This window comes from Chlamydotis macqueenii, chromosome 1, assembly GCF_036417535.1.
Source record: "Chlamydotis macqueenii isolate bChlMac1 chromosome 1, bChlMac1.mat, whole genome shotgun sequence".
Classification (NCBI taxonomy): Eukaryota; Metazoa; Chordata; class Aves; order Otidiformes; family Otididae; genus Chlamydotis; species Chlamydotis macqueenii.
Genome location: NC_141556.1, coordinates 93,372,987 through 93,398,322, shown reverse-complemented (window position 1 = coordinate 93,398,322; position 25,336 = coordinate 93,372,987). Strand labels below are relative to the sequence as shown.

General features: G+C 43.7%; 1 protein-coding gene across 1 annotated transcript in view; it reads right to left on the bottom strand.

The window, feature by feature from the left end:
• ST3GAL6 (ST3 beta-galactoside alpha-2,3-sialyltransferase 6) overlaps positions 1-24,889 on the bottom strand; it is a 57,341-nt gene extending 32,452 nt beyond the window's left edge. The window contains exons 1-2 of the mRNA XM_086761734.1: positions 24,780-24,889; positions 16,818-16,992 (exon numbers count right to left, since the gene is read on the bottom strand). The gene's annotated coding sequence lies outside the window, so the exon portion shown is untranslated. The remainder of the gene's footprint in view (positions 1-16,817; positions 16,993-24,779) is intronic.
• Positions 24,890-25,336: the final 447 nt, after the last annotated feature.

The window sequence follows — 25,336 nt, the reverse complement described above, 5'->3', positions numbered from 1 at the left end:
AGACAATCTTCGCTCCATATCTAGTCTGGTGACAGTTTAACCTCTTACTCCTGCAATTAATTGACAGCATTTTCAACTCACTTAGACATCAAACTCCTGGCCCTCGCAGTTGTGTGGGAGGAAGGGAAGTGATCTTGAAAATAGGCTTTGAGTGGACCTTGAAATTAAAATGGAGAGGGGGGAAAAGCACATAAAGACTTACTAAAGTTTAAAAAAAAAATTAAAAAAATCAGTATTTGTAAGATGTACTCAGTATTTTGTGAGCTTGCTCGTGATCACCAGTCCTGCAGCATTGCTTCCTTTTGGTCAGGATGTAGTGCATGCCCAGGGGAACAACTCCGCAGCAGCAGGACAACCAAGGAGGGAGCTTTCTCGTGTCATGATTTGTCTCAAGTTAAGCTGCAAAAGCATGAGCCCATTATGGCATGTATCTGTATAGTTCTTTTGCCAAATCTACACACTGTTTATCATTAACTCTTCCAGTTCTTGCTCTAAGTACATGCAGAGGTCATTAATTCGCCCCCTCTTGGAAGGAAACACTGTAGCAGACAATATAATAGCACTGCAGCAAAGTCTTAGAGGTAGAGAGTGGCTGAGTCAGTCTAGTACCTTCCCTCACCCACTCTTTAAAATTTTTCATCGTTTCCAATGCTCCTTTCAATTTTAGTTTAGTTAGAAACAGAAGTCCTCAGAAATATTAAGTTTAAATGAGGAAGGTAGATATTTTGGATTATCCTAACAAAGTAGCCCTGAATTAAAACTACATTTCTAACTCTGCTACAAGGGTGACTTGGTTTTGAAGTGAGAAGTTTAACAGCATCTTAGTTGGAAAAGATTCTTGCTAACCTGCCCAGCCTCACACAAAACCAAAGCAGTTATTTGCATTCCTGGAGGCCTGCACAAACCATGACACCAAAAACTAAGGTTTTACTGTGTCAAAATGTCTTTGGGGACTGCCACCACACCACACATATGATCTTTAGCAGCAGCTAAAGATTTCTCCTGCCTTGGAAGATAAGACGTTTTCAGAGTCTTTCAGCCCTAGACTCTTCCAATGATGAGGGATAAGCAGTAGAAGAGTTTGCTGCTTATGAAATCTGGAGTCGTCTTCCCCTCCCAACAGAATACCGACCTAGATGTTTACTTCCACAGCAGCCTGAAGACTTTGAAAAAAAGATAGTCCTCCTCCATGCACAGCTTCTGTTCGTTAAGGAAGGTCTCCAGAGTTTCCCCTGACATTTCCCCTTTCTCCAGCTACTCCAAGACTTCTCAGAAGATCTGAGAAGAAACAGCAAGATAGTCTTTTCTCCAAGTACTTAACAACCAGCAATGATGTCCAGTAGATGTAGTATCACAGTAGTACTGTTTAGTAGATTTAGTCAACCCTTGTTTCTGGCTACTACAGCCAGAAATGTAGCCTTTGCTGACATTAATCTACTGGGCAGAGACGTAGACTAGAGCTGTGTCCACCTTTGACCTTTTGCATGGCTGCACGCTGATTCAGGACAGGCTGCAAGAGTTAACAGACTGGGTTTAAGGTCTAAGTGCTTGACTCCCTCCCTTTCATCATCCTGCTCATGGTGAAACCTATTCTGTAGCATGAGACACAGCAATACATTTATCATTTTGTGGACAATTCATTATTATTTTATTCCATTTTTGTCTTTCAAGTACAGTTACCAGTATTTTGCTCCTCACCAGAACATGCCCACCAGCTGGGTAAAGCAAGGAGGAAAACCAACTTAATCAGTATTTTTCATTGACAATTGCCAATTCAGTTTGCTTCTGTCCAAAATCCTCAAGGAAATCTCTGCATCACTTTCCCTCTTGTGTGACTCTCCACTCCTACTTATAAGCTCAGAAATTCTTCTCATACAGGCATATCCTTGGGCTAAAAGGTATTGGTAAAGGATCTGAGTCCCGTCAAATCTATTGTATTCTATCCCCTGCAATCCTAATGTACCTACACAGGATGGCTGATGGAAGCAGGTGGTTAGCTCTCTTCCAGAAGGCTGCAGGCAGGCCTGGGAACAAGCACAATTTATCTCTGTGGCTTGGTCATAACAGGAAACACAGCACACACACCCCTCCAAACCTTCACCTCATTCCCATTACCACCTTTAAATGCAGAAATCAGTTGTGAAAGGCCTGCAGCTCCTGACTTCCTTTTACAGTCTTACCACCATACTCAGACTCTCTTGTTTTTCCCTCATTTTATCTAGGCAATATCATCTGTTTAACAGCGTACCTCCTTTTTCACTCATCTTCCCGAGAAATAAATACACACAAGCTTTGTGTGTTATCCAGAGGACACTGAAAATTTGCTCACTCTTTTGCAGTGCTGTAAAGGGTCTGTCTTCCTCTTTAGATGGCAGGACCAAAGAATGACCAACTGTGCCTTCCAGACCAAAGAATGACCGACTCTAAACACTGAAGAGCCACTCCGCTTGAGCAAAATGAACTTCAGAAGGACATGATGTTTCAAGATGACAGGTACAGAACAGAGCAAGAAGCACTACCGCAAAGTATTTTACCACATTCTGCACCTGCATTTCTTCAGTGCTTTTTTCAAAAGGCAGTGATACTGCATGCAAGCAACAAACTCCCTACTTTTGCTTCACAGCACGCACTACCTAACGCTGCCCATCACTTTTTGGCTCTTCAAGCTTTCTGCACAAACAGCAGCTACTGATTATCAGCAATTAACACACTGAACTGCAAAGTGAGAGCACAGCTACTGAGAGGTGACTTGAAAGGAAACAACAGCTTGCATATCACATTTTCCTCCCAACCTCAACACACATCAAGAAAAGCTGAGGTTTTAGGTTCTTCTGTAGCAGGAAGATAAAAGAAAAATTTAACACCTCAAGAAGTTCACACACCAAAAAATAAAATAAACAAACAGAAATAGTTTTATTTTAATTTCCCTGGAAGACTATGAATACATACAGAAGTACTCATACATAACATAGCAAAAGTGGAAGTAGAAGAAACTGGGTCAATAGGGAAGTTCAGGGTTTTTTTTATTCCACTACAAAGCTCTTGGTCTTTTGATGAAAATAAATGGTAGAAAATAGAAGCTCTGAGAAAGAAAAAAATCCTGAACACTCAGTTACCCCATAAACTAATTTACCACTATTATTAAGATTTTATGTGTGCCCCACAGGGGGGTTGGGAACAGAAAAAAATGAAATACCGGGGAGGGGGGGGGAAGGTTGCATGCACTCATCAGACTGTTTCTTGGATAGCAAGACGACACACGTAGAAGCCCAGGTCAAGTTACCACAGGCTTTTTAAAGCTTACTGAAACAGTCGCCGCTTTGGCTGCAAGACTGCTGTGATCGTGTTCTCAGAGGTACCGCAATCAATGATGTGCATTGTTTCACAGGGGTATCACTTTTACTTATCATTTACCAATGCAAACTTTAATATCACTTATACTGACACCAGTTACTAGCTCCAGGGGTGAAACACAGGAGTACAAAGCATCAGCCAGTGCATCCTGCCAGAAAACCCTCATGAGCAAAGTACAATGGAGCGCAGGCATTGGGTATCATTTAAATGGTCCTCAAATAGGAGCACTACCCAGTACAACTGTCTTTTAGCCCTGCTGAGAGGCAGAACACGTTACCTCCAGCTTGGGGCTACGCCACCTTCGAAATCTGAGCTAATATTTTGTCTCATATTATCACAGTGCAATGTGGATCCCTTGCACCAGCTCAAGGTGACAGCATGGCCCAGTGCATGGTGTAGACACACAATTAAAACTGCGAGTGTAAAAGAGAGCTGGTTTTCTATTTCTCAGCTGGTGAATGTTGGTTTTAAGTATTTTTCACCTCCAAGATACAAAACAGTTGGAACGAGTCCAGAGAAGGGCCACGAAGACAATCAGAGGGCTGGAGCACCTCTCCTGTGAGCACAGGCTGAGAGAGTTGGGGCTGTTCAGCCTGGAGAAGTCTCTGGGGAGGCCTTATAGCGGCCTTCCAGTACCTAAAGGGGGCCTAAAGGAAAGCTGGAGAAGGACTTCTGACAAGGGCATGTAGTGATAGGAGAAGGGATAATGGTTTTAAACCAGAAGGAAGCACGATTCAGACTTGACAGAAGGAAGACATTTTTTACAATGAGGGTGGTGGAACACTGGAACAGGTTGCCCAGAGAGGTGGTGGATGCCCCATCCCTGGAAACATTCAAGGCCAGGTTGGATGGGGCTCTGAGCAACCTGATCTGGTTGGAGATATCCCTGCGCCTTGCAGGGGGTTTGGACTAGATGGCCTTTAAAAGGTCCTTTCCAACGCAAACCATTCTATGATTCTAATGTTACAAAATGGCTTGGGGCTTATTCAGGAATGGACACACTTTTTGTAGCACAGTTAAACACTACTAACTTGAGTTTAAAAATCAGGCCTGGGTAGATCCAAATCCAACTTGTGGCTTTGAGGGGAAAAGAAATAACAACTATGAGATTCTCATCTAACTGGTGCTTTCCAAGCATCACAGGTGTCCAGAAACCTTGCCTATAATTACAATCAAGAATAAGATCAAGTTCACAGCCTCAGCTTCTTGCCTGCTTTTGCACCTCGAGATGAGGACTAGAAGGAAGTTACCAATTTATGTAAAGGTGCACAGAAGTTGGGAACAGATATTTCCATATGCTTTCCCTGTCCTGTCCCTACACTAGTGTTCCCTCAAAGCACTTTGTTTTTTTTCTTTTTTTCCTCCTGCTCCTTCTTCCTCCAGTGCCCTTGAACACAGACTAGCAGTTACTGCCATGTCCAGTAGCCACAGAGCTGCAGTGCAGTACACAACCAACTACTCGGGGTTTGGTCAAAAGCTAACCTATGCATGCAAAGTCCAGACAGGTCTGGTTCCTCAACTTCCAAAGCTTTAATCAAAGCAAACACCACAAATCCAGCTTTAAAGTACACCTTTAAGATAAATAGTATTTAAAAAAAAAATAAATTACAAATTCAGTAACACAGCCTTAGCTGAAAGATTTCTTCCAGCCCCTGTTGTACTCTCCCAGATTAACCTTTAAAGCTTTAGCCAGCCTAAGCTAGGCTGCTATTTATATATTACACATCATAGGTGCCGGTATAATACATGATAGAACAGAACACACAGAGAACAGGTGCTATAAATCCAAGCAGCTCCTCCTGCATACTGTGGTGACAACACTGTTCCTTCTCAGCCTGTGTTTCTCTTCTCCCTTCAGCTCTTCTTCCAGAAAGACCGGAATATAAACAAGTCATGCAACATGTTCTTGGCATCAGAATTCAACTCATTTTTTCCTCATACCTGGACTTGCATAACTGAAAAGATTTCTGTCAACCTGAGAGAGTTGCTCGTCCTGAAGGAATAGAGCATCATGCTTTTGAGTTGTTCTGCTTCTTCACCTCCTTTTAAACAACAAAGGTGACAGACATACTACACAATGCTTGAGAAAACAGAAAATGTTAATAGAAAGATATACATCCTACTACAACATCAGTTACTCATTCACACCCACTGTTCTTTGTTCATGAGTGCCTGCAGAGTCAGCCACTCAAGGTCAAACAAACAACCCTTCTTAGGTTTCCCAGAGAGAAAAAGATGGAAAAAAGTAGGAGAAAAGCCTAGAAATAGCAAAATTAGACCTCAAAACAATTCTATTACAAACCCATTCAGCTCACCAGTTTTCTCCCCGAGAAATCACGATCAATCTAAATAAAGGTCCAATCAGATAATTTTATCTGTATTATACATGCGCATTCACTACAGCATTAAGTTCAACTTAAAACAAGGCACACTTTTTCTTCTAATAATACCTAGGATATCTAAAACATCCAGTTCTGGCTGATTTGGAGCTAGTGATTTAACCTCAGCTCTCATAAAAATGGCTGGAATTACAAAACTAAATCTACCAGTCAGCTTGAGGAAAATAAAGAATAATCTCAATCCTAGGCTAAAATAAATCTTAAAAAAAAAAAAAAAAAAACCACTCACCAGCAAAATTAGAGCTTTCAAGGGCAGTGGCAGAGCAAATAATGTGTTTGGTTTTGGTTGTGGGGTTTTGTCAGTGTTTTGTTTTTGTTGTTGTTTTTTTTTTTTTTTTTTAAAAAAAAAAAAAAAAAGAGAGAACCAAGAGGGCTAGTTTACTTGCTTCACTACAAGCACCTGGAGAATGAAATGCTCTTCTACATCAACAGTAAGTCCCAAGTAAATCGAACTAATTTCTCACTTAGTCATAACAGTATAAATCTTGATCTGTACTGGTGTCAGAATCCATCCCTAAAGAGACACAGGTGCTTTTTGTATGACTAGTTTCCCCAGTAGGATTTGCAAGCTCCAGTCATTATTTAAGTCCAAATATACACGGACTGCCATCATCTGATACCACAGCTCTTTTTACCAGAATTTTTAGTCCCCATATTTTAAAAAGCAACAACTTACATTATACAGGTTTGTGTGGATTAAGAGGTCCATCAAATAGGTGTGAACATGCTCCCACCAGCATACAAAACTGAACAGTTTAATTTTCATTTAAAAAACATGCAAAGCGTGTCTGTAGTCAGAGCTGCAAACATGTTATGTTCTCTGTTTTTTGCTATGTTGCTCCCTACCTTCCCCTCAACTGATGAAAAACCCCAAGTAAACATACAAAAACCACAAAAAAAAAAAAAACTCCCAACTGTTTGAGCTGAAATTTACCCCAAGAGCAGATTCTGCAAGTCAACCTGCTGCGATGCATGTGTGCCAGAGAGCTCTGGGATTCTCAGGAATGCAGCAAAACAAGTCAGTGAAAAGCGTAAAGCTAAATTAATTCAGGGAGTGAAGAAAACTGAGATAAGTGGTAGCACTTAGCCCACACTACTACTAAGTCTTGGAAGTTTCCCAGGGCAGCCATCCTGCCAGCTCAGGAGAAAGTTGCAGGACACCAACACTTTGAGCTGCTTCTCCAGCAATGTTAACGCCTTACATTTCCAGTGCTCTCAATTCAGCATTGCAATGAATGCATTCACATTGCCTTTGGATCTTGAAAATGAATCAGAATATACACCTTAACTGATAACTACTATAAGAAAGCTAAACCCAAACTGACAGTGCTAAGCTGGAAAAGCTCAAATATTGTAAATATTAAGACTGTTTTCAAAAGCCTTCTTTATATGTAGCTTTGATTTCTTAGCACTGAAGCTCAAAAAATTATTAACAACACCACAAAAAAATCTGTAAGAAAAGCTCTAATGAACAGCTTCATAACTATAAGAATGCTTTGTGGACATAAAGTGTTTTTGAGCTAAGAAAGAATTGTTGTACAGGTTGCAGCAGAGCCTGTATCTGATCCCCTGAAGGCTTTTAGTGCTTTGTTTCATTTCTTAAATGTGAATACAGGAAGAACTACCACATACAGTATCCAAACAGTACTTACCCTGAGGATTTTGAGAGCTATGAAATACATAGTATAGTTGAAAAACATAGTCCTGAAGAACATTTAATGCAGCACATAAAGTCCTAACTGACATATTTTCTAAAAGAACAGAAGGATTTATTTGTAAGATGATGAGCTTTCCAAGAGGAACAAAGATGTAGGCATATCTGACTTCAGCATTCAGAGTATCATTATGTGTTTCCTTAGACAAAGCTGAAATCAAATTCACAACAAAATCCCAAGACAAAGGAGTAGGCTAGAAGACATAAAACCAGAACCAGAATTCTTCACAGAGCAACTGTTAGTTGTTGTAAGTGAACTCAGCTCCCTGTGGAAAAGTTTGCACAAGTTCATTTACATATTTCTGTCTATACAGAGCTAAAATGACACTACAACACTCCCTGTTGCAGTGCTAACTTTTAGGGGTTATTCATCCCATAGTGGAGTTCACAGCCCTAAATTACGCACCTTAGTTTCCTTACCTTTACACGAGGAAAGCTAATTATCTCTGATGGTAATCTTCAACTGCCATCTGTCTAGAGGGAAAGCTGCCTAAATTAGTCAGTAGGAAATGCTGGGAAAGCTTATATGCTTTTCTCAATGCTACACAGAGATGCCTATTTAGAACTTTCAGACCTCAGCCCTCACTGAAGGTTAAACACAGCCCATTTCCTCCTCAGAACTGAAAACTGATGTATCAGTGTTTTGTGGGGGGCGGAGGTGGCTGTTCGGTTTTTTTTTTTAAAAGAACAGTCATCCCTAAAACTGAGGGGAGTCAAAGGTGCATTTCACCCCACCAACACATCCTCTTTCACAGTCTCGCAGCCTTCCCACTGGGGTTGCCCTGTAGTGGCTAAAATTTCTAACAGCCCAGATGAGAGCCAGGAGGCATTTGGGCAGCTGGGCAGCCTTTTGGGGGTGGGGGGGTGTTAGACCGCAGACGGGCAGCCCAGTCCCTGCTGCAGTGATGGCTTCAAACAATACTTTCTGCTGCAAATCCTCAGCTCCCTCCATCACTTTCATCTGTTACTTTCTAAGCCAAGTCTGGTTTGCTCTCAGTGAAACAGTGTCTATTTTCGCTGCTTGATTCTCAGTTTCAATGGTCCTTAAAGGCTACTGCAAAACGAAGAGGAGTTTCTTCAAGACTGTAGTATTTTTAAACAGATTAGCTGTTGCCCGCACCTGATCTTTGCAGAGTATCAGAGTTGCCCAGGGCTGTATGTTCATGTATCTGCTCTGAACATAAGAGAGTAGTGGGGCCAAGACAACACGGGGCTCAGCTTCCCATGAGTCAAAGCAGGGTGATGGACTTCTTTGGTGGCGCACATCTGCTGTTCTATAACCAAACTGGCCCATGCTGCAGCAAGGATAAAACAAAGTCTGGTATCTGCTTCAGCATAAAACTGGAAGTCCTCTAGAGCAAGATGTACATAAGCAGGACCTGCTGTGTTGCCTATTGCCATCTTTTCCTTGCTACCCTGACCAGACCAAATCCAGCTCAGCCTCCAGCATCACCATGTCCTATCAGATTGCTATTCATGCTCCAGATGACACAGAACTCCATTAGAGCATGAAATGTAGTACAGTAAGACTTTTTGTTCTGCTATATCGCATGTGTTCTTAGCATGAAATGAGATTTATGCAATCGTATCCTGCATGCGTGTGTGCATGCCCTTTCTTTCCTTCCCTACAGAACTTTTGAACCCCTTTGACTAATTTCAGTCAAATTTGACAGGAGATTAAGAAATCAATGCGTTAGAGACCTCTGCAAGTTTTGCAAAAGTAAACAGGCAGCTGTGTGCAACAAAGAAACCCTGTAAACTCATCTTTCATTAAAGATCAGAAAGTCTACATGCAGAAAGACATCAGAAACTTGGTTTCATTATATCTGTTTGTCACACAATTGTGTGGCAGAGATATTATAATAGGCTCTGGCTGTTAAAAAAGTACTCAAATTTTGAAAAGCCTTGTACAAACATATTAGTGCCCAAATTTCCTAAAACACTTGAAATTAAACATTTTAAATATCCTTTTCAGTCACTTAATAGCTAGGGTTAGCTGATTTCAGTCATCCAGCTTCGAAAAATGTCACTCTGACACCAGTCAGTATTTATTACAGGAAATATTCTCTGTGAAATCTGAAGAATGAGATGCATATTCTATTTCATGTCACAGTTCTTTCCAAAAAGCTTTGAATAACATTCTCAATTTAGATTAGAAATCCTTAAACTAATACAAAGCCTAAGGTTTGAGACTAAGTCATCTAAGACCCAGTGTCCCAAGTAGAGAACAAATTATGGCATGCCATTAGCACAGAAGAAAGAAGGAATGAAAACAGCTACTTCATTCAAGTTGCTCCAATTAAAATGAAGTAACAGTATTTCGGTAACATGTTTTGGAACAAAAGGCAGTCTATCTTGAGAAACTGTACTGCGGTGGTTTAGATACAGTCACCACACAGTTGCTCGCTCTTCCTCCCCAGCAGGATGGGGGAGGGAATTGGAAAGAAAGGAAAACTCGTGGGTTGAGATGAAGACAGTTTACTAGAATAGCAAAGGAAAATGACGATAACAAAATACAGCAATACTAAAACAATGCAGGATTTCTCACCACCCAACACCCCAATGACTGATACGGCCCATCCTGACCAGTGATCACGGAAATGAAACTGAGCAGCAAGAAAATCAAAGAAAGAAAGCAAGAGAGAGAGCGAGCGTGCCAGTTTGAGTCAACTGTTCTGGCTATATCCCTCCCAGCTTCCTGCACCTGCACATTTACACTGAGCAGTATTTTAACCATCTGGATACTTAAAATCCAGTTTAGACACCTGGCCTGTGCTCCACTGCACAAGGCGAGCAACACAGGCACAAGAAATGCTCTGCTATGTTAGACCAATGTCCATCTAGCCCATCAGTCAGTCTCCAGCAGCGACAGAGGGAGATGTTATTTAAGGACAGCACATTGTGAACATTTTGTGGTTCATTCTCCTTGCCCACACATTCCCCTTGCAGCACCTACAATCATTTAGTACAGGAGTTGGAGGATAACATCCCTGCCGACTCTTTTACCATCTGTTTATGGACCTGCCAATGTCTACACTTGGGAACCAGGGCAGAAAAAGAACAGGAAATCCATCAAAGGACACTGAAGTGGTACTGCTACATCAGAACTGCTGAACCACAGGGTGCTTCACCACAGACACAGCCCTGAGGCTCTCCACGTTTTGTGAATGGGGAATTAAAACTGACACGGGTAGTTATAACACTGGGGTAGGGAAAGGATAGGCTTACATAGCCTTCCAGATTCTCAGCTGAGGCAAGTAACAGTCACCCTGTCTCATTAAATATTGCAAAACATCTGGGCAAGCAGAGCTAGCTGTTGTTTTCCCTTAAGTCTTACCAGCAAAAAAAAAAACCACCAGGCTTTTCCCAGCTAACCAAATGAGAAAGCAGTAACTTGTCTACACACGGGGCATGATCAAGACTAGCTACCACATGCTAGCAAGCCTTGTGCACATTCACTAATATGGACAAATCCTAACTTGCTCTGGCACTTCAGCAAGTGCATTTTATATTATGGCTCCATTTAATCTTGTGCAAATGTTATGTTCAAACAAACCCTACAAGGTATCTCCCATCTAACACCACTAACCCTCTGCCTAGTCTCAGTCCCACACATTGACTTCAGACTACCTGAAGCACTGTGAAGATCGAGGTGAAGGCAGGTTCGAGAATGTCAAAGGAATGGGAAGTATCTATTTTGACCGCCAAAAGATGAATAAGGTTGTGGTTTCATTCAAGCAACGACAGCTCTTAAGCAGTAAGCACCTTCCTGTCTCCTCATCGAAGGGACAAAAACCCACAAGTTTCTACCCCCAGTGCCCCTTGTGTTACGCTAGGCTGCTTGTATGCTCCTTTCCCTAACCAGATCATTTCCCCCACAAACGTCATCACGTAGCCAAAAAACTGTGTCAGCGGAACACACCTGCAAAAATTAGCTGCCCAAGAGGGAGCTACATAAACCAACAATCACATTCAAAGAATGGAAAAAGATAATGGCAAAAACACAGCTTCAATTCCTTTCTTACTCTGGGAAAGAGACTCCTCCTCCCACATGCCAAATGCAATATCATTTCTATTTCATGCACACACACTTTTTGTATTGACTATTAAATGGCTGTTACATATGCATATTTCCACGGCCTGCCTCTGCTAACACTCCGGGTAAGGCTATGACATGTGCCTCACACCGTTCTCATTTCACCACTGGCCACAGGACTCTGAAAAGCAGCAGTGAAAGAAAGCAGTGGCCAGCTACCGCTGCACTGCAAATGTGTCAGCCTGCAGATCGAGTCTAAACAAAGAGCTCTTCTGAGCTCTGCAGCAGCTGATCCTTATTTTACTGTTTCTGACCTGTACTCACAAGGGCTAGAAACTTTTCTTTTAGGAGCGAGCTGAAGAGTCTGTGGAAATCTAAGACTGCTAGCCACCCACCTCACAAATGAAGTTTCCTACTGCATAGTGGCCCAAAAGAAAACAATATTCCTGCTAGAGGAATGGAGATCTGCACTGTGAATCAACAGATGTTAAGAAGAGCTTTGACGATTAAGTCTGAACTTAATTTAATTCCTGTCTGCTCTTAAAAACAGTTCCTTGATTACTCCATTTCTGCTCTCCTAACAGGAGGGAGGATCAGCTTTATGGCTCCTCAAGTTTTCCAGCCTCCCCTTCCCAGCCAGGGCAAATGGGGGCTATTCAAGATTTTGCCCCACTCCTCTTGGCTCTCCACGGATGCTGGAATGTAAAGGATAGCTCTAGCTCAATGTACTCCAGCTTTACTGCTGCTGACAGGGCTGGGAGCAAAGGCAACACAGAACAGTTATATGCAAACTTTGGGTTTTCAGAGGACACTGAAAATTTGCTCACTCTTTTGCAGTGCTGTAAAGGGTCTGTCTTCCTCTTTAGATGGCAGGACCAAAGAATGACCAACTGTGCCTTCCAGACCAAAGAATGACCGACTCTAAACACTGAAGAGCCACTCCGCTTGAGCATGATGTTTCAAGATGACAGGTACAGAACAGAGCAAGAAGCACTACCGCAAAGTATTTTACCACATTCTGCACCTGCATTTCTTCAGTGCTTTTTTCAAAAGGCAGTGATACTGCATGCAAGCAACAAACTCCCTACTTTTGCTTCACAGCACGCACTACCTAACGCTGCCCATAACTTTTTGGCTCTTCAAGCTTTCTGCACAAACAGCAGCTACTGATTATCAGCAATTAACACACTGAACTGCAAAGTGAGAGCACACGCTACTGAGAGGTGACTTGAAAGGAAACAACAGCTTGCATATCACATTTTCCTCCCAACCTCAACACACATCAAGAAAAGCTGAGGTTTTAGGTTCTTCTGTAGCAGGAAGATAAAAGAAAAATTTAACACCTCAGGAAGTTCACACACCAAAAAATAAAATAAACAGAAATAGTTTTATTTTAATTTCCCTGGAAGACTATGAATACATACAGAAGTACTCATACATAACATAGCAAAAGTGGAAGTAGAAGAAACCGGGTTAATAGGGAAGTTCAGGGGTTTGGTTTTTTTTTTATTCCGCTACAAAGCTCTTGGTCTTTTGATGAAAATAGGTGGTAGAAAATAGAAGCTCCGAGAAAGAAAAAACCCTGGAGACGCAGTTACTCAATATCCTAATATTATTTACCCAATACCTCAATTTCCCAATATTATTTACTAGCTTCTCAATAAGGCTAGAGAAATTGATGAACAAATTATTCAAATGAATGACAAATGAGTTGTCAGAAACTTGACAAACTCCTCTTAAATGCAAAGTGCACATTTCAACCAATTTAACTAAAACAGAGGAAATATCTGTAAGGAAAGATCTCTGTAAAAAGAGGTAGTTCAAGTAATCTCGAGCTCATTCCTAAAAAGCACTTAACTAGGGAGCCTCAGCAGAGTATCTTGCATCATACATACAGTAAACACTTACAAGTGCTTATAAGTAAAATAATCTTAATGTTAAGGTACAAACAAACCAAGATTCTGTGCTGCAGCTGAAGCTAGGGGGGGAGAGTGTCTTTCCTTACAAGCCCCTTTGAGTCAATGGTGTGGACTGCCTCATGGAGACTCATGGTGGTCTTGCAAATCATATCTTCAAATGACCCATCTAATTGCATCCTCTTCCAGGCCAAAATACTGGAACCAATCCCCAGCAGCAGATGAAGCAACATGCAAGGAGCACAAAACCACAGATCTGCCAAAGCAGGTTTATGAGAACTTTCCCAAGCCTGTCTTGGGAGGACAGATGAAACCTTTACTGAAAGGCACTAATCATGGTGTGCCCAGAAACTAGCAATGAAAACAAGGCTGGGATAAAAGTGTTAATCATAGAATGGTTAGGGTTGGAAGGGACCTTCAAAGGTCATCTAGTCCAACTCCCCTGCAAGGGGGCAGACTAGATCAGGTTGCTCAGAGCCTGATCCAACCTGGCCTTGAACGCTTCCAGGGATAGGGCATCCACCACCTCTCTGGGCAACCTGTGCCAGTGTTCCAGCACCCTCAGTGTAAAAAATTTTTTCCTAATATCCAATCTAAATCTACCTCCCTCTATTTTGAAACCATTACCCCTCGTCCTGTCACAACAGGCCCTACTGAACAGTCTCTCCCCATCTGTCCTGTAAGTCCCCTCAACGGCACAAAGAAGCTATCATAAGAAAGACTATTCCCACTCCCTGCTGCCTTCTATCCAAAAATTATCAAACAAGGAAGAAAGCAATCATCCAAAATCCTTCAAAACTGTCTCTGCCTGTCGTTCACTGTGAATGACACCTGTCACCATGTCAGCTGTTGTATTTCCCTCCTCAGTGAAGCAACACATCTGCATGATTGCTAAAGCCATTATTTAGCAGTACACATAGTACATATCAAAATAATGTCTCGCCAATCACCTCGTCTAGCCAAAACAACATAACTCACCTATTTCTCTACTTCTTTATGACTTAGGACTCAACACTTGTGATCCTCCTGCCAGCTTTCAGGTTTTGCCTACATCCTCTGCAGCTGCTCCCATGGACACTTCCCTATCAGGCAATTGCTTCCACAGAGGAACTTTCCTCGTGGGGTATTTGGACACTGGGAGTCTCATGAGTCTTGGGGGATGATTCATACATCCCACAAGCAGGAGAGGTCTCCTACAGCCAGGAAGACACTCACAGAGGCCATGGGTCTTATCCATCTTTAATATGGCTGCTTTAATAAACAGCTGTAAGCTTAAAGAGCAACTTAACTGACTCTGTTTCAGTTCAGCAGACACAGAAATGCTAAAGAAGCAGGTACTGCATCAAGCTAGGAAGAAAAGATCCACAGATGTATTTCAGGTAGGTGGGAAGAAAAGCAAGGATATAACTGGCGGAATCCTATGTATGGAAGGAAAGTTATTTCAGTTTCATAAATATAACTTCTATGAACTAATCACATAATAATATTTCCTGTTCAGAAACGGATGAGTAGGAACCCTCACTCCATACACAATGTCTTTTCCTTTAAGCCCTCCCCGAATTTATTTTTTTAAGTTTAGGAGTGATCAGTCTAGTACAATAGTATTCTCCATAACAGAAGTTATATATGTTTTACGTATAACTTTTTTTACACATTTCAGTTGCAATAGAATTACCTGGTTAAAACAAGTAATATAATCCCATTACAAAGTTTATCCTTTCCAAATAGTTTTGCAATCACATTGTATATAAGAATAGCTTGGCAAACAGTGGGCGAAGAAGAGAGAGACAAAAACTAAAGAAACCTGGACAGAAAATTTCAGTTGGGGAACAGGAGTGTAACAGCCACAAATCCCAACAGATCAGCTGTTCATCTCACTGAAATTTTAACTTGAGAAAGGACAGCAGGACTGATCTCACAGCTTGTAATAACTAAAATAGAAGCACCACCCCCACTACCAAATAATAATTTAATTTTTTTTTTAAAAGCAGAGAACATAAAACTTCCAGGGTTTGTTTCTGCCCTAAACTACAGGCAATGGATTTGCATAGCTTAAGGCAGAGCCTACCCACGGCCATTGTTCCTTCCCCTAGGCCTTCGGCATTTCCAAGGGGCAGTCCCTCCCTTTCGGTACCCCCGCTAAAAGCAAGCTGTTACCGGAACCTGCCTGACCGGCAGCCATGGCAACGCGGTGGGATTTTCAGACCCAAGCAGCTTAGCAGAAGCCACGAATCTCCCTTCGATTTTTATTTACTGGCGGCTAACGGCCGCCGCTAGCTCTGCCATGAAGCTCCCTCTGCGTGGGGCCGTCCCGCCCGCATCAGTCCGCCTTCCCCCCTGCCTTGCCCGGCCCCGGCCCCCCCGACGGGCGCCCCTCCGCTCTTTAACATCCCTCCCCGACTCACCTCCCGCGGGGGGGCCCCGAGGTAGCCGCCGCCCCGGCCAGGCGCGGAGCTGCTCCGAGAGGCCGGGGGAAGAAGCGAGCGGCTCCCCGGCTCGGGGGAAGGGGAACGGCCCCTTCCCTTGCCCCCAGCCCCGGAGCCCCCGGGCCGCCTACCTGGCTGGGCGGCGGCGGCGCCCGGCAGCCCGCCGGACCGCCCCCCCCGCGTTCCCCGGCGGCGGCGGCCGGAGAGAGGCCCCGCTCCCCCACGGCTGCCCCCCCCCGGCCCCATGCCGGGGAACGCCTCCCCGGGGTCTCTTCTCCGGCCCCGGGCAGCGCCTCAGCCCGGCCTCTGTCCAGGCCCGAGCGGGCCCCAGCACCGGCCGCCCGCGTCCGGCATCAGGCGCATCCAAACGCCGCCCGCAAGCCGGCGGGCAACGGCGATTCAGCTTCCGTGGGGCTCGTCGGTAACCGTGTAACGCCGGTAACCGTGTGCCTGCTACGCGGCGACGTTAATTTTTTCCAGGAACCCCTGGGAAAGGTCTGGGACATCTCAATCTCACCAGCTCTCAAGCCGCTTGAAATTGTATTCTCGTCAGAGGAGGCTTTGCAGAGGCAGGCTCCATCCCTCCTGGAAGTTCAATGAATTCCTTGAACGCTTTCACCGAGGAACAGGCTGATGTATCGGAACAGCCAGCTCTGCCTTCGAATGTGTGGTAATTTACGTTAAATAGCAACGTTGTCGGCAGCCGCTGCCGTCGTACTTACCCGAAAGAGGTTTTATAAAATTGGAGGCATGCACGGACTGTACATGAGGTTAGCTGGAAGCCTTCCCGTCTGAAATAACGCAAGAGCGCGGCGAGAAGATGTCTCACGGCAGAAATGCCGGCACACTGGGGAACGGGCACTTTCGGCGTACCCGGTCCTACGGGTTCAGGCACCGACCCCGAGATCCTCCCAGCCTGTGCAACAGTTTACAGAGCTAGCTACACTTTATAACGCGGGGGTCTTCACTCACCGGTGCAGATTTTTTTCCTCGTTAAACCACCCGAGACGAGAGGACAGAACTCGTCGCTCCGCAGCGGAGCCGCCCAGGCTGCTGCCCGCAGACCCTCGCCAGCTTCGGCCTCACTCCTCCCCGGCACTGTTTACGTTAAGGATGAAGAGGAGGGCTGGTTTCAGCCGAGGCCCATCTGCAAGAGAAAAAAAAAAAAAAAAAACGCTGAAGGAAGCACGTTGGAGGTTTGGACAGAAAGGCGACGCGGCTCGAGCCTGCTGAAATTCCTCCTCGATTTATAACCAAACCCTTCCAGGGGGAGGAGAGACTCACGTGGAGAAAGCTACAGCGCTGCTCCCTCCCAGTAACGACCGTGTCTTCTCTAACTGACTTCCAGCTGGAGCCGCAGCCACCGTTCCTCCTCTCTCCTCCTCTTCCTCCCCCCGCGAGGCCGACGGTTCGCCCAGGGCCGGAGCCTTCCCCCTCCGCGCCCACCCCGAGGCGGGGGAAGAGGGGCTGGGGGGACCCACCGCTGCAGGAAAGCCTTTCCCACCCCGCCAGCGCCTCCTCAGCCTGCAGCAATTAACAGCTCATTAACAAACTCATTGTCAGTCGGGGAGGGGGTGTGGGGGGAGCAAGCAAGCTGAAAGCCACAGCGGTTATTTCAGGTGCGGGATTCTCCCTTTCCGAGTAGCCGGCCCCCTTTCCGAGTAGCCGGCCCCCTTTCCAGCAAGCCCCAGTGAAAACAGATGGGGGGTGGGGGGTGGGGAATTAGTTTGTCTGGAATCGTCTGCTGCATCAAGGTTGTATTTTGCCCGGAGGAGTGTATCATGGTAGAAGAAATCCGAGGGGTAGTTAATAATTTAATTGTCCTCTCCTGTTTCAAATGTTATGATCCCGACCACTTCTAATCCAAAACTCTCCCATATGAACCTTCAGGGAGCTGGCCGTATGTTTTTAGCATTGTATCAGAACAAGATGCTTCCTTTATTGGAAGAGCAGCTGCTGGGGTTTTTTTTGGTTTTTTTTTTTTTTTGGTGGACGTCACTAGGAATGACCAGAGGTGAAGTCTGTTCTCAGCAGCAGTTTCATAGAGCCTATATGCACATGTAATAAAAATAACAGATTAAAAGCAGGGAAATTTTGTCTGTTCTTAAGGGACTATTCCACTCTGTAGCCCGCTGAGATGGCTTTCTGTGTGTTCCAGGCTGGGAACCAAAGTTCAATCCTCTGTAATTTGTCTTGCCTTGAGCTGAAAGTACTTTCCTTCGTACTTTTTTTTTTTTTTTTTGCCCCTTCTGCCACGAGGTTCCTCAGGTCTTCCCCCTTCACATCGTGGCTTTTACAAAACCAAGCTGCTTCAAAGTATATAGCTAAATTATCTGCCTTCTAAAATTACTTTAGTTAACTCTGCTATATCTTTTTTCTTATTAGCTCTCATCTCTTCTGTCCTTACCTTTCAATTCACCTAAGTATTATAGGCACAAAGCCAATTTAAAAACAAAACAAACCAAAACAAAACAGTCATTAAGGTTGCACAACAAAGGAGTCAGATGTTAGGAAATACCAGAAGATGCGTTATGTGACTTCACTTCAGTCCCCTTCCTCATACATTTCATGACAGTCTTAAATTATGTAGTTCAGTATTATTTTGTTTAGGCTTTGCTTTATTTTGCAAGGCCTCTTCTTTGTTTAGGATACAGGATGGTCTTACCCTCAGGATGTGCTAGATTTTTGCAGAACGATGCTGGGAGCATCTATCTCTTCACCACAGAGAAGCATAGGAAACCTTGAGGAAGTGGATGCTATTCCTGCCTCTGTTCCAGACAGGATGCACGTGCTGCAGCTGCATCTTTTGTGCATGAGTTCATGGGCATGAGCTAATTTCACACTAGCTAACCCTGGGTATTGGTAACAGTCTAGCATGAATATTTGAGCAGGCTGAAAAATATGGGGGTGAAGAACATAAACGTGCTGTTAAGCAGGACTAAGCCACTGGCTCAGAGAGGCCAACTCAAGTTACCAATGCACCACTGAAACTGGTTAGATAGGCAATGTTCCTATGGTGATACTATGTGATGACTTAGAAGTAGTCATTTGACTTCACAGCTGGTTCTAAGTTCTGTGCTTGTCAACTTTCTGGGAGTCTTACATAAAGCATCTAACTCTAGGAAGAACTAAGCATTCACATTTGCAGCCAAAGTTCATCAGAGATGTAGTGCTGTGAACTGAGGACCTATTGCTCACAGTTTTATCCCCTTGCACTAAAGGCAGTGTGTGTAATAAATACAAGGAATTGTGTCTAAGATACCTGAATACACCTCTACCTGGAATAAACTGCAAAATCCCAAATTCTAACTACATTGGTCAAATAATGTAATAATCTAATCTGTAATAATGTAATTTCACTTTAGTTTCTTTTGGCAACTATAACTGTCCAAGACTAGCAACAGAATGAAAGTTGGTGTTTGTTGTCATCTAAATACGTCAAACTGAATTAAAGGATTCGAATGGCAATCTGAACAATTAATACAGTGCAAAAAGAGTTTAATTCCTAGCTGTTTTCAAAATGATATGTACAAGCAAGAAGTCAATAACTAATCTGCAACACCAATTAATTTATTTGGCAGAAAGTATAAAGAATCACTTCTCTGAGGTATATTCTATTGCACACAAATAGTATCAGCAATAATTTGACAACAATGAGTAGCCTTCAAAATGCTTTGGAAAAGGATGACTAGCAGGAAGTCAAGCAAATGCTCCTGCAAGCAAAAACAATGCATGTGACCAAAAAGTCAACAGATTCTTTTTTTTTTCTATTTCGGTTCAAAATCAACCCTTCTGAGACACAAACCTCTCCCCAAACCAAACATAAAAGCCACAGAAATCTTTAAATGCAAAGCAATAACTAAAATAAATCCAGAGAAAATGGAGTCTTTTTTAAGTTTCAGGAGAAACTATGTACCTCCTGAGTCACTACTAAACTAAGACAATGTTGCAGCCAGACTACTCCAGCTTGCAAAACCAGAGAAAAACAAAGAAAAATTACGGGAAACACAAGGGAAAAAAAAACCTGTTGAGCATGGGAAAAGCAAAACTGTGGAGAACACGGAATAAACAGAATGGAAATTTGCAGCATCATGAAAGTGATTTCCTCCCTGGCAATCCAGTAAGCCAGATGATTAATCAGGTTCTGTGTATGCAATGCACCATGCAGTCTATCATACACCTCTGTAACAGAACTGTTCCCCTTTATTAATTACTTTAGAAGATGAATGCATTTATAGAAATACAGACTGTCACAACATCCCTTCTCCACTAATTTTCTAGCTTTACTACCTACCATCATAGTCTGATCGTGATCATCTTTATGTTGCACCATTAGAACAGCCCCAAGTCTCCTGCATGCCCAAATCTCTGCTACCGAGCTCCAAAACCTGTCTCAGCCCAACTCTGTTTGTAAAGTTTCCCTCAGTCCCCTTGCTGCAGATGCTAGGGGAGTGCTCTCCCCTGCACCAACTGCTCAAGCTGTAGTAAGCACCAGTCCTCACGTAGTTTGTTTAGTCACTGATTGTGCGGTCGCATGATATTTCTTCCAGAGACTCTTTACCAGGAGACAACTTGCTAAAGCCTGTCCCAGCAGCTTTAAAGAATCTGTTGCTGCAGGACATCTCATCAGAACCTACAGCAGTTGTCATGAGTACACAGCACACAACCCCCATCTAGTTTGAGGTCACTTTTGCAAGACCTGGTCAACCAAAGAGCTACATTAGGCTGTGACTGCTCTCATGGTCCCTAGGGACTGCTTTTTCTGGGAAGTGCACAGAGTGCTTTCTCCTGCCCCGAGCTGTGCAGTGCTCCTGTACTCGTCTGGGAGAGAGGATACAAACAAACGAAACACACGACAGCGAGAAATGTCATGGAGGTAACCCAGGTAGGCTGAGACAGCCTCCCTGCCAGCCAATCCAATGCAATCTGAAGTGGTAAGCACATTAGGAAGTGCCATTTGCAAACCAAAATTAAGCCCTCAGGGTATGGCATCTATACATAAGAGCATCTGTAAACCCATTATCTAGTACGCAGTAAACATCCTTGTGCTCACTAGGCATGCGCAGGAGAAGAAATATGTGAACACACACCCACCTGAAGAGCATTGCTAGCAAAACAACAGGTAGAAGGATGGAAAAGGGTTTGTAAAATTATGGAATAATGTGTCCTGAGCACCCAGCGGTTTTCATCAGGTCAAGAACAACATCAAACCACAGATTCCTTCCCTCCACTTTTTGTCTTATTTCCATTAAACTATACTGTCATGTGGAACTCAAGCTTGCCACTTGTTCCCTCTATCCTTGTTGCCGATATACTGGCATGACTCCACCTCTACGTGCACCCAAAGGTAACCCAAACTGAAGCTTCACATCACTGAAGGCAGCCCTTCCCTCGGGGAAAGGGGGCAGGAGCTGATGCTTCCTCCTCCGACAGGAGACAGACGTCTCAAGATCCATGTCTGCCATCCATCTGATGGCGACATGGCAGTTACCTTCCCACCCTGTAGCTCAAGGGTACACAGTGGACTGCTGTTCACGGAAGGCACCAGCTGTGGCATCTGGCACAGGGGAAGATTGGGAGAAGGAGAGAGGTGGAGTGGTGCACAAGAGGGAGTAACCAGCCAAGGGGTGGCAGGGCAGTGGGAGGCCCTCATTGCAGTCTGCTGCTAGGTCACAGCCCTGGTGCCAAACGCAGATGGGTGCTGAGCTCCGAGAGAACAAGAAGTCCTTGAGCCTGCGGCTCTGGGTCCCTACCCACTCGGCCTCATGTGCTCAGCTGACATAAGCTGCTTTTGGAAGATGAAACACTCGTCCTTTTATGATAGCTGTTATTCCTACAGCATCATGCCAAGACTCATTGCTCCCTGTATCCTTTTCTAGGAGAGGCTGGTGCGTGAGATGCCTTTGCCATTTTAAGCATAGATTAATGCCCAGTTTCTTTCTCTGTGCATTTTATAAAGACCTCTGTTTTTCCCTCTGGCTCCCCATTGCACAACCTATCATTTTGGCCTCCAGATCCCCAAGTTTCTGTCCTGTGTCCTGCTGGCTTCAGCTGCACAGCCAAGACATTATTACAAGTGCCAAGGCAGCTACTGCAGCTCTCAGATATATAACCTTTCAACTTCAAACTTTTGGCCCACTTCTGTGGCTGGTGTCAACTGGCCTGGATTCCTTTACTAGTTTGCAGCAGCCAAAAATGTGGGAACAGGTGCACAGTTTTTTTCTCTAGATACTCTTCAGATTGGATCTATGCTTGAAAAATATGATGTAGCAAGAAAGGACACAAAACAAGGCTATAAAAGTGATATAAATAGCTATGATTAGACTCCAAGAAGGAGGGTGAGAAGGCTAGGTGAGCCACTATAAGTCAGGAACAGTATGACAGAAGCCACTAGAAGCCTTGTCATACATGAACAGCAGGCTAATTTCAATGAGAAACAGACACAGGCTGAGAAAAAAGAGTGCTTTGCATGTTTTTTTACATTTAAGAGTTCAAGCTGCACTCCAAGGTTTGGATGTAGGTACAGCAGCTGTGAACGTTTTAAATGCATTTCTTCCCATGACTGACTTAATCCGCTTACAACTGCTGCCTGGTAATGACTATCGCTATGGGCCAAATGGTCACTTGCAACAGTACCCACAAGAAATAGGGCTGGTGGAGTGGGAGAGGGAATACTTCCTTCACGGCACTCCAGGTTGAACAGAGCAGCCCTATGGTAGAAAATGCTGGCTTGGTCTCCACAACTCAGGAGAGCAATAGCTCATGGAACTGACTTTTCTTTTTTACTGCTCCACTCCTGTTTCAAATGGGAGCCAGACTTGACCCATGTGAATACAATCAATAGGCCAATATCCAAGACATTTGAATTCTTAGTACAATAATCCCTCTATTTCAGTGTTGAGCCATTTCATCCAGACAAGTGGAAAATACCAAATGATCTTTGCAACTTATTAAGAAATAAGCCATCTGTCATTGAACTCATCATCACTTAATTCATCATAAAATTCCCCATTGAACATGAACAGGAAGCTCCACTTCCAGCAGCCCAGACCACCTGCTGACAGCCTTTGTTTTTTGGGAGGCGCTTGGTTTTGATTTAGACACCTTATTGAAACCTGGCCTTTCTTGTCTGCAGCTAAAATATAATGGTGCAAGAAGAGGTCTGTCACTGAAATGTTATTATAGAAACACTACTGGGAATTGTGCCATGGTCAACTTTAACTTCCCAGATACTGTTTGGGAAACAAATGCTTCTAATAATAAACTTGGGCCCAGCTAGCCATGTACACGATGGCTGCCAGATTTCTTCTCAGTAGTCACTGAGACAAAAAGAGACAACCCCAAATTAGTAAGTAATGAAGACACTCAAAAAAAGGTGATCATAGAAGACAGCAACTGTTTCCATTTACACTGAACAGAGTAACAAATAGAAGCAGGTTGGCAATTAGATTTTTCAACTTCTGTCAAATTAAGGAAAAACTCATTAGTGAATTTACCTGGACTGAAGAGCTGAAAGACTTGAAAGTGGAGGGAGACTGGAATGTATCTAGATTAAATGTATAAAAACTGTCCCACGTATATATTCCAAACAAGAGAAAAATCTTATTGGGAAGCACTCCAGGCCTGAATAAGTGGGGAAGAAAAAAAAAAAAAAACCACACAACAAAAAAACCCCGCCACACTATAGGGAGGTTCTTAGGAATAACAAATAGCGAACAATCCCAGTCAGCAAAGATAGCTACGATGTAAAGATACAGACACATACAATTAAAGCCAGATTTGTTGAAAGTCAAATGAGCACAAAAAAACTCACAAAAGACAATTGAAATAAACAAAAAATAAATCTTCAGTCATGCCTTAGGCAAGACACTTTCTCTACTATAGGTGAGAAAGCACTGATGTAGTAGTACAAAAGTCTGGTGTTTCCCTCAGAATCCAGTATATGATTTGAGCTCTCACACTTGAGAAGAAAACAGTTCTGGAGAAGATACAGAGAAAGGCTACACAGAGAATAAACAGTCTGTCTTGTGAAAGCAGCTAAACAATGCTGGCACGAGAACAAAGGGGTACAAACTGGCTGCGAATTTAACAAATTGCTTGCCATAGCAGAAACCTGGATACTCGTTGGTGCTCTTGCTGTGCCTTCTGCCCATCTGTTTGCAGCACATTATCCTTTGGCTCCTTGGCCTTTCCCTACCACCCTCAAGTTTGTTGTAAAGCATTGGAAAGGACCTTGCAGCACAACATGAATTAGTGGTGTATAAAGCAGATGTTTTTTAGACATTTTTGAACAAGAAATTTGCCATGCAAAGTAAAGTCACATGGCTGTGCCTCAGAGCTACCAAGTTTCTGAGGACTATCACTCTCTTCTGGTGCAAAATCTCTCCAGCTTTTCACATCCACTCACATAAAGAACTCAACTCCCTTAACATCATCCTTAGTGTCCCTTAACATCATCCTGGCAACCATCACCTTTGGTCTTGCTAGAAAAAACATCCCCTTTCTTAGGAACTCACTTCTTAGCTTTTTTGGGAACTCCACCTGCTCTAAGGGCACAGGTGTACCATCTCTCGCCTTTTCCCCTCTTTGCGGGGATAAAGTCTATCAGCCAGAAATCAGAGCCTAAGGCTATTTTCCTGTCTTGCACCTATGAAAACCAAGACAGCTGCCCTTCTGGGTACTTAAATGCTCATGTGCCTGTTACCTGTAATTGCCTATGGTAGCAAGAGGACTGAATCTGATTACACCAGTGGTTTTTTTTTTGGTCCTAGTGAGCACTCACTAACACAGTGAGAAATCACAGAGGGAAATTACAGGAAATAATAAGGACAAATTATAAGGTTAAGTGAGGTTTGCATGACCCCCTCACACAAAGGGAAGGAGGGTAGCCCTGTTCATTTTCTGTTAATTGGCATAAATAAGTCAAACAGGTACCTGTGCTCTCAGCGGATGGGACTTGGGACACCTCTTGTCTTTGCCTCCATGGTACTTCTGTCCACGCTCTGGATCTGTGTTACAAGCAGTAAAATGATGGTGATCCACTTGAAATTAATGAAAACAAAAATTTTACAGCAGTTCAGTATAAAGAAGTGATGTCCTCAATCCAGACTCTGCCAAATTATGCTGTACAAATAATTCAAACCAGCCTTTAGCTCAGCAGAAGAGTGGCCTGTTCAGTCAGCTCTCACTGGATAAAGGCCAAAAGCACTGGCAGCAGCTTTTAGGCAGCTCAGTCCCTTCCCCCTGTGCTGACCTACGCTCTACTAGCTATACACTACAGTAGGCAATTTAGCCTTGATCCTTAACTAAATGTCAGCTATTCCGGCAGTAGAGGTGAATCCAGAACACTTGGAGCTGGATTCCAATCTCCATGGAGCTACCAGTTTGGAAAACAGAACAATGGTGTCAGAAGTGAGACAACTGCTTTGCCATTGACAGTTATCTCCTTCAACTAACAGAGAGGTGCAGTGAGCAACTCTCCTCCTCTGCAG